The sequence below is a fragment of the Helianthus annuus genome, chromosome 14 (genome assembly GCF_002127325.2).
Source record: "Helianthus annuus cultivar XRQ/B chromosome 14, HanXRQr2.0-SUNRISE, whole genome shotgun sequence".
NCBI classification, from domain to species: domain Eukaryota; kingdom Viridiplantae; phylum Streptophyta; class Magnoliopsida; order Asterales; family Asteraceae; genus Helianthus; species Helianthus annuus.
This window is the reverse complement of record NC_035446.2, coordinates 155,108,180-155,116,496: the sequence shown is the minus strand read 5'-3', so window position 1 is coordinate 155,116,496 and position 8,317 is coordinate 155,108,180.

Here is an 8,317-nt window from a genome sequence, read left to right as displayed (position 1 = left end):
GTTGGCTATTTTGTCAAGAACTAAATTAGTACATGACCCCAGGAAAGAAAGTCACTTGAAATTAGCTCATTTCTATTTGAATGTTTGTATGTTGTCCCGATACACACAATTTTGGTCTGTCTCTGAAATCTTCTCTGAAAAAGTCGTGTACCTCCTCTGCTGCATCCAGATACATGCTGACCTGGAGGTGCTAGGCAACGACAGCTTCTGCTGCATCCAGATACATGCTGACCTAGCTGTACGTTGTCGCGCTATAGATCTAATACACCCGAAAGAGGCCCTCTAGTGCCCAAAAGAAACCCCAAGAAACCTATATCAAATTGAGAAAAACTCATTTGATCTGTATATTATACCATCTCTGCAAAAGATCTATTCTGTTCTCTTCTCAACCCATTCCCAGTTAAGATTTCAGAGACCTGGATTGGACTTGTGAAATATGTGGTAGGGAAGATACTTGCATGATAGAGTGTGCTGTTTGTATTTCCGGGATTTGATTAATATTTGTTTGGGTGTTCATTGTTAAGAAATTAAAAACATGATAAAATATGTTACAGGCAGTTATATGAAACAGGTCTGGGAAGATGAGTTTAGGTGGACAAATATACTGGCAATCATCTAGATCATTCGGTAGTAGATCAGTGTTGATAAGTGAAGTCAAGCCTGAAACCCTGTGATTTGATCCCTGAGTAATCTTCGTTATTTTCCTAATTTATTTTTGTAAATAATAATTTTTTATTATTATTTATTTTTGTTTTAGGTTTTTGCAAATCATGCTCGGAAAGTTTAATGGTTTTTAATTGTTAACTGCTTGCTTAATGGATTTGATTAAATCTGAATTCTTATAAAATCTTTCAAAGAAAATCCAACTATTATAAGCCCAAACAGTGTCCGGCCCAAGCCCACTTGGTTGGGTTTAGGTATAAGTTCAGAGTCTCGAGTCGAGACCTCATTTCTCACTCGAGACCTTCAAGAAATTCTCTCTCAATTTTCCGGCGAAAGTCTTGCTCTTCGTATTTCCGATTAAATTCTGACTTAAATCTCCGGTTTCGAGTCACTATTCTTGGTGTTTCCGGTCTCAATTAACTGTTGATTCAAGGTATGATGATGTTTGTTCTTGAAGATTTGCAGGTGTTATGAATATTTGATGAAATCCTGATGAAGATTTGAAGATGATTAAGAACCCTAATCTTGAATATATTTTGGTCTTCAAATAAATCTGATGATGTTATGGGTTTTGATCTAAAAAATTCAGAAGACAAAGTGTTTTTGGGGGTCTCGACTCAGACAACACATAAGGACTCGAGACCAGCTGTTACGAGTCGCAACCTCATGTTTGTGACTCGAGATCTCTTGGTCTCAACCCAAGGTCTCAACTCGAGATCTCAGTTGTGTTTCCTGATTGCGACTCGAGAACCTATGGTCTCGACTCATGGTCTCGAGTCAACAGTAACTGGTCTCGAGTCAAGATTAGAAAATTCTGAGTTGTTGAAGTCAAACATGTTGACTTTGAAATCTAAATTCTTGTGAAAATTTAAGTGTAAATGTTTGTAATGCACTTTTATTTTGTGCAGACCATGGATTTGAAGTTCATTGCAACACACAATCAGGCTGGATATTTAGCACCTCCTCTAGAGAAGCATCGGAGATTGTATACCTCATTAATGAAAGGTCTTAACAGCTGCCGTTTAGCTCACGCATTACGAGACAATCCGGTTATCTATGAAAATCTTATTCAAGAGTTCTGGAAGAATGCGAAGATTGAGGTTGTTGAAGGAAAGGGGGTCATTGTCTCTGAAGTTCTAAAGAAGACTGTTACTGTGTCAGAGCAGATGATCCGAGAAGTGTTGCAGTTCAATGATCAAGAATCAGATTCGATAGAAGTTCCAGCTGGCACAGTTGAAGCAATTTTGCCTAGACTAAGTTATGAAGGAAGATATCCACCTCTGGTTAAGAAATTTGTGCATCCTTATTGGCGACTTCTGCTGCATATTTTTCTCTTGTGTATATCCGAGAACAGAGGGGGAACAGATCAGCTGAACAGTACACAGGCTTCTGCTCTAGTCTGTGCGATAACTAATGAACCGTTCAACTATTCGAAGTATGTTTTGGAAGCTATGAAAAGGAATGTGCTAGGAGTTAGGAAAGACAAATTTCTCATGTATCCAAGGTTTTTACAAATGATTTTTAATGCGCGTTATCTAGAGTTGGAGAAGTCTGGAAATACATTGGAATTGAAGCCTATGGGTACATCTTGTTTTGGTGCTCTTACTCCAAAGAAGGGTACTGAAAAGAAGTTTGAAGGATTGATTCCGTTGGAGAAGTTTGGTCAATTTTCAGAGACTAAAGATGTTGCTGCTGTTCCTGTCATAGCTTAACCTGTTCAAGAAAATGTTGGGTCAGCAAATGCTATTGTCGCTGAAGAACATGATATTCAGAGGGGTGTTGAAGATGAGCCTGAGACTGAGTTTATGACAATTGACTCTGACGATGAAGGCATTGAAATTATGTGTGATTCTGGTGAAGATGAAGAACTTCCTCCTGAAGCTGAAGTTGTTACTGCTGTTAATACTGTTCCATCTGTGATTTCTGCTGAGAGTTTGGCTCTGTTATTAAAATCTGTAACTGAAAAGATGGGAAATCCTCCTTCTGATCTTTCAGTTTCTAATGAAGAGTCCAGTGAGAACCCAAAGGATCCTGATTCCCTACCATTGAAGCGGAAAAGGAGGGATCCTCGGCTCGGAATGTATGTTGAGCAAAACAAAGATCAACCCGTAATTACTGATGAAGATGATGAAGGTCTTTATGATTTTGATTTTGAGAAGGATGTCACTGATACCACCACCGCCACTGCAGATATTTTTGAGTCTGATGCTGATACTCAAAGAACTGATATGGATACCACCACCATTGATGTTCAAGTTACAAGTGTTGTTACTGAGCCTGTTGATGTTATGTCACTTGGTGTCTCTGAATCTGCAGGCCCATCTAATGTTGTTGATGATATGCCTAGCATTTCAAGTGGTAAGAGGCCTGAAGAACCTGTGAGAATGCCGTTTGATGATGACTCAAGTGATGATGATGAGTTCATTAGCATGAGAGAGATGAAGAAAAGACTAGTTGTGGTTGAGCAAGATTCAATTCATAAAGAAGCCAAGATTATCCAACTTGAAGATATCATAGTGCAAAAGAATCAACAAATTGAACAACTTCAAGGAGATGTCAGTTTGCTATTTTCTATGGTCTATGATTTACGTGGAAAGCTGGAAAAGAAATTCGGACAAGAATTTTCTAATCCGACTGATGTTGAAAACAGAAGGAAAGCTTTCGAAAAGGATGATGCTGAGAAAAATGCTGCTATGGATCAATACTTCAAAAGAGTTACCGATCCAGTGGTAGACAGAGAAAAGGCTGAAAGAATCAAGAAGAAAAGAGAGTTGGTGATTTTGAAGAACAATAATCTGAATCCAGATGATGATGATGCTCATGCAACTCACCATTTGATGGATGTTGGTGAAACTCTCTATGACCAAGTTGGTAATCGTTCTGGAGTGGTTAGCTGGGGTTTTGACCATGATCGAAGGAGATGGTGGATTAAGAGGAAAGTAGGTCCTGTCGAATGGTACAAACCTGGAGGTCCTGGACATGTGTTTTTCGAGAGATTGAAGAGGGAAGTTCTACACAACTTTCCATCGATGCGTACTGCAGAATCTTTTATTAAACTAGTTAAAGGAGTTAGGGATCCATTTACAAAGAAGCGAATGAAGATAGTGCACTAGCCTGTGACTAACAAGGAGAAGATGATTCCGTTGGTTAAAAAGATTCCAAAAGGAGCCTTGAAGTCTTTACACTTCTGGGTTTATGATGAGCGTCTTGGCCAGGCGGTGTTTGTTTGTGAGGGTGATGTAAACTTTCGCTTAGTGGATCAAGTGGATTTGCTCAATCTTGCTCTTGAGGATTTGGAAGTGTTGGCTCAAAATCAGATTAGAGCTACTGAGAAATATGAAGAAATTGCAAAGGGATGGACTGCAGCAGTTGCTTCAGCCATTCATATTCGCACAAAGGGCTTCGGTGGTCTCAAGGATCGTTTGGGTGGTGATCGTGATAGTTGAAGCATCAAGAACCTGCATGCATAAACCTAGGGGGAGATTGTTGGAACCTGAAGGTTTATACATGTAGGTTTACATAGTTTAAGGGTTGTTTATGTCTTTGTTTAGTTTACATGTTTGGGCCGATTTGTAAGGTTTGGGTTAGTTTACTTTGTGTCGCAATGGGCCTAGGGTTCGGCCTGGTTGTTTTGTATTTAAACCAACCTCAACCACTTGGTTGAGGTTGTTCGTTAGTTTGGAGGTTGCGACTCAAGGGAACCGAGTTTAGTCAAGAATCTTGTATCAGTCATTGTTTAACTTTGAATGCAAGATCTCTGGTTTGTGTTTTATTTGTATCATTGTCTATTTATTGTTATTTGTTCTTGAATCAATTTGTGATTGTTTTCCGCACCTTCACAAGTTAAGATCGATATTATTGAAAGATCCTGAAAGGGTTTTAACATCTTCCTCGACGAGATTTGAATGTTCTTGTACAACATCTTTCTCAAGACAGTCTTTCTTGAAGTGTCCATACTTCTGACACTTGTAGCACTGGATCTTACTTATGTTTGTTTGGTTTCTTCCAAAATTCCTCCAATTCTTAGACCTTCCACCTCTGGGTCTATACGAAGATCCTTCGTTCTTAGTGCTTTGCCTGTCTTTATTGTCTCGCCAGTTTCCACGCGGTTGGTTGAACCTGCCACGCCCGCGGTTTCCAAACTGTCTTCCTCTGACTGAGTTGGTGTCGTGATGTGTAAACATCAACTTGTCTTGACTTTCTCCTGGGCTTCCTTTCTTTTGCTTAAGTCTTTCTTCGAACGTTTTTAGCCTTCCGACCGCTTCTTCTAGCGTCATTGTTTCTAGATCGGAGTACTGTTCCATCGAGGCGACAATCTGAGTAAACTTATCTGGCACTGCATTTAGGAGTTTGCGTACCAGAGTCGGTTGACTCAGTGTTGTCCCTAATTCGCTTGCCCGGGTAACTACACTGTTTATTTTTGCGGTGAAGGAGTCTATAGTGTCATCTTCCCTCATTTGCATTAACTCAAATTCTGATAAAAGTGTATGCCAACGAGCCTTCTGTACCCGATCAACACCAACATGTCTTGTCTTGAGTTTTTCCCAAATTTCCTTTGCAGTTTTACAACTTGCAACACAACATCCTCCGGTATTGCTTGGAACAGATAAGCAATTGTTGCCTTATCTTTCTTAACATCCGTTTGCGTATTTTCTGCCGGTTCAATCGTTTCCCAAAGTCCATTCGCTTCCAAAATCGTTTTGATGCGAATTGCCCAAACCGTATAGTTTGTTGCTTTCAAAATAGGACACTGGAATTGGGAAAGAGAACTTCCTTCCTTTTGAATTATAACTTGTGAATTTGGTCCGGTTGTTCCTGACATGTCTTCTGACCGAACAATCTTCACTTTTTCAAAAAACTTTAATCTTTCGTGGTTTCAACAAACCTCTAATCCTTATCCCCCGCGTATCACCCAACGCGTAATAAGCAATCAATTAATTCGCACCGAACCCCGGAATCAAAACCCTAGATTCCTAACCCCTGGTTCGACCCTGAACCGAAAATAAACTAACTTGCGAATTGAGAAAGAATAATAAAACCTGATCGCGAATTCCTTGTGATCCCTAGACCTGATGCTCTGATACCAATTGTTGCCCAGAATGATCTTTGATCTCTAGATCGCAAATGATAAACGAAACTTTATTGAATACTGAATGTTGAATACAGCTGAATTTACATGAACATGAATGTGTTCTACAAATGAAAATCTAAGGCCTATTTATACTAATCTAATGGGTACGAGTGAATAGACGCGTCTCTTCGTGAACGGGTGTGTCTCTAGGATCTTGTGGATGAAATTTAACGTGAAGGCTCTAAACGAAAGGTTGCGTCCTTCTCCTTGTGGCCGAGATCAAGAGGTGTCTCCCAAGGGGGTTTCGCAACCCTTGGGGTGGTGGTTATTAACTTCTGGTTTGCCACTTTCAGTCCCTGAACTTTATAACCGCCATGTAACCGCCGTACTTTATACTAATTACCACTAAACCCTTGTACTAGGATGTGTAGAGATTAAGGATTTCAGTTCGGTTGTAACAGTTGTGGCAGGTACCACTTTATTTGTTTATTTGTTATCACTTTTTAGGGCACAAACATGCTAATAAAGTGTATTTTCTATTCATTTTCCTGAATCAGAAGAATAGAATGTGCCTCTAGACAGATGTAGAAGAGAGAACGAATAATAGTTGTTATGAGAGCATAAACAATTTCAACCAATCTGTCCCAAGCCTCCTATGCAACATAATCAGTTAGTAGAGGTAACTTTGTATCGATAAACGATAATAAACGACATAGTCTTCAATATTGTCATGATTTGGTGCACTTTCATGCCAATTGATTATTCATATTGTTCAGATTTGTACAAAAGCGAATTGCAAAAACTTAGGTGTGCTCAAATTTGTCATCTTATGTTTAATTTAGTTTAACTTAGATAAAACAATGCACGAAGATCAATAATCCAAAACCTCATGAATACAGGTTCCATGAAAATCTTAATCTTGGTTCATGTAATATACCTCAACTACCTACGGCATGCTTTTCTTTATTTTCTAATTTATTTGTCTCATACAACTATACAAGTATTTTTCTCATATTGTTTTCCATTTGGGGTTTACTGATGTAATGATGTTTAACACATCAGCCTTTGGTGTCAGATTATGTAGCAATGAATCCTTGTGGTACAGAGTCATCGCCTCTAACAATTTTAGTTTCAGAGATTTATTTCTATAATATTATTTGGTAATGCAGAAACTTAAGCTTGGTTCATTGATTCCATCGAGGAATGGCACAAAGCCAAACACCTGGAAAAGTTTGTTCTGCTCGGGCATGTTTTTTAGAAGATATATTGCAGCTAAATATGCCTTGAAAGTAAGTTTTAGATATTTACATAAAAAAACTCAACATAAATCAAAATGGCTTACCAAATTCAGAGTAACTTTGAAAGGAGCCCTTATGAACCATTTATTGGTGTCTAATTATGTACCTTTTCAACTAAGGTATATGTAGATTGTGAGTGTATGAATGCTATTAATTTTGTAATTTAAAGGAGCTAACTTTTTAAGCAGGTTCGTATGGATACTCAAGACACATCACCATCAGTTTTGCTCTTCTTTGATAATCAATGCGGTAGAAGTAAGCACTTTGATGTACTTTATCAACTTTTTTAATTAGTTACTTTGGTTCAACTACACTTTTATTGCTCATTATTATGACTGCATTATTTGATCTTCTTGTCAAAGGTAAAATGGCCATCATAAATAAGCACAAAATACTTTTTTATAGCAATGGGAATGGCTTGCATTTGTGTTTTAGATCGATCACATATTTCTTTCACATGTCTGCTCTAAAATTGCTGATAGCTTGCGTAGTTTTTTCAATTTAGATTTGAAGTTTATATAATTTATTGTGCAGGTCTTTTATTGAGATTAGCTGGCACTGGTGAAGAAGGGATATATATGTAAGTATACGTATGATGATAGCTTGAATTATTATTTTCTTAATGTTGTCTTTGGTTAGTGATATGATTTATATTTGCCAATATTTATTTTGATTGGTAATTGAAGATATTTGTATAGGGGCCCTCGGATTGTAAATATATAGTTCATGCAGTGAAATCTCTTATTCCAAATGCAATTGGTTCACACTCGATGCATTGGTCCATCACCCAATTCTGAAAGGGTTTTATTAGATGATAATCCTGAAAAAATAAATGATCAAGTGAACTAATTGATGATGAAGTTGTCTGAATATCTGTTGTTTTGTTGCGACCTGAAACCCATGGGATCAAAGAAGATGAGTTTGCAATAAAGTCCAGTGATATTATTTTACATACATTTGTGAGTTGCCTGTGATTAGAGGTAAATTTGACCAAGAAAAGGCCAAAGCACTTGGATTAAGGCCCGGGCCTGTATATCGTGAACTACAAGAGGGATTACATCTTCATGTTAGATCAGACTGAAAGATATCAAGGTACATTTTACATTTTTTTCCCTTTATACATAGGTCACAATAGAGGTGACAATTTTGACCCGTTTACTAAGAGTATCACCAATAGAGACATTTTTTGGTGATGTTTTTAGGTGCCACATCGGCACTTGCCCCACCAATAAAATCCATTCTCTTTCATGACCTACTCACAAACAATAAAAACACTATTTCTCTC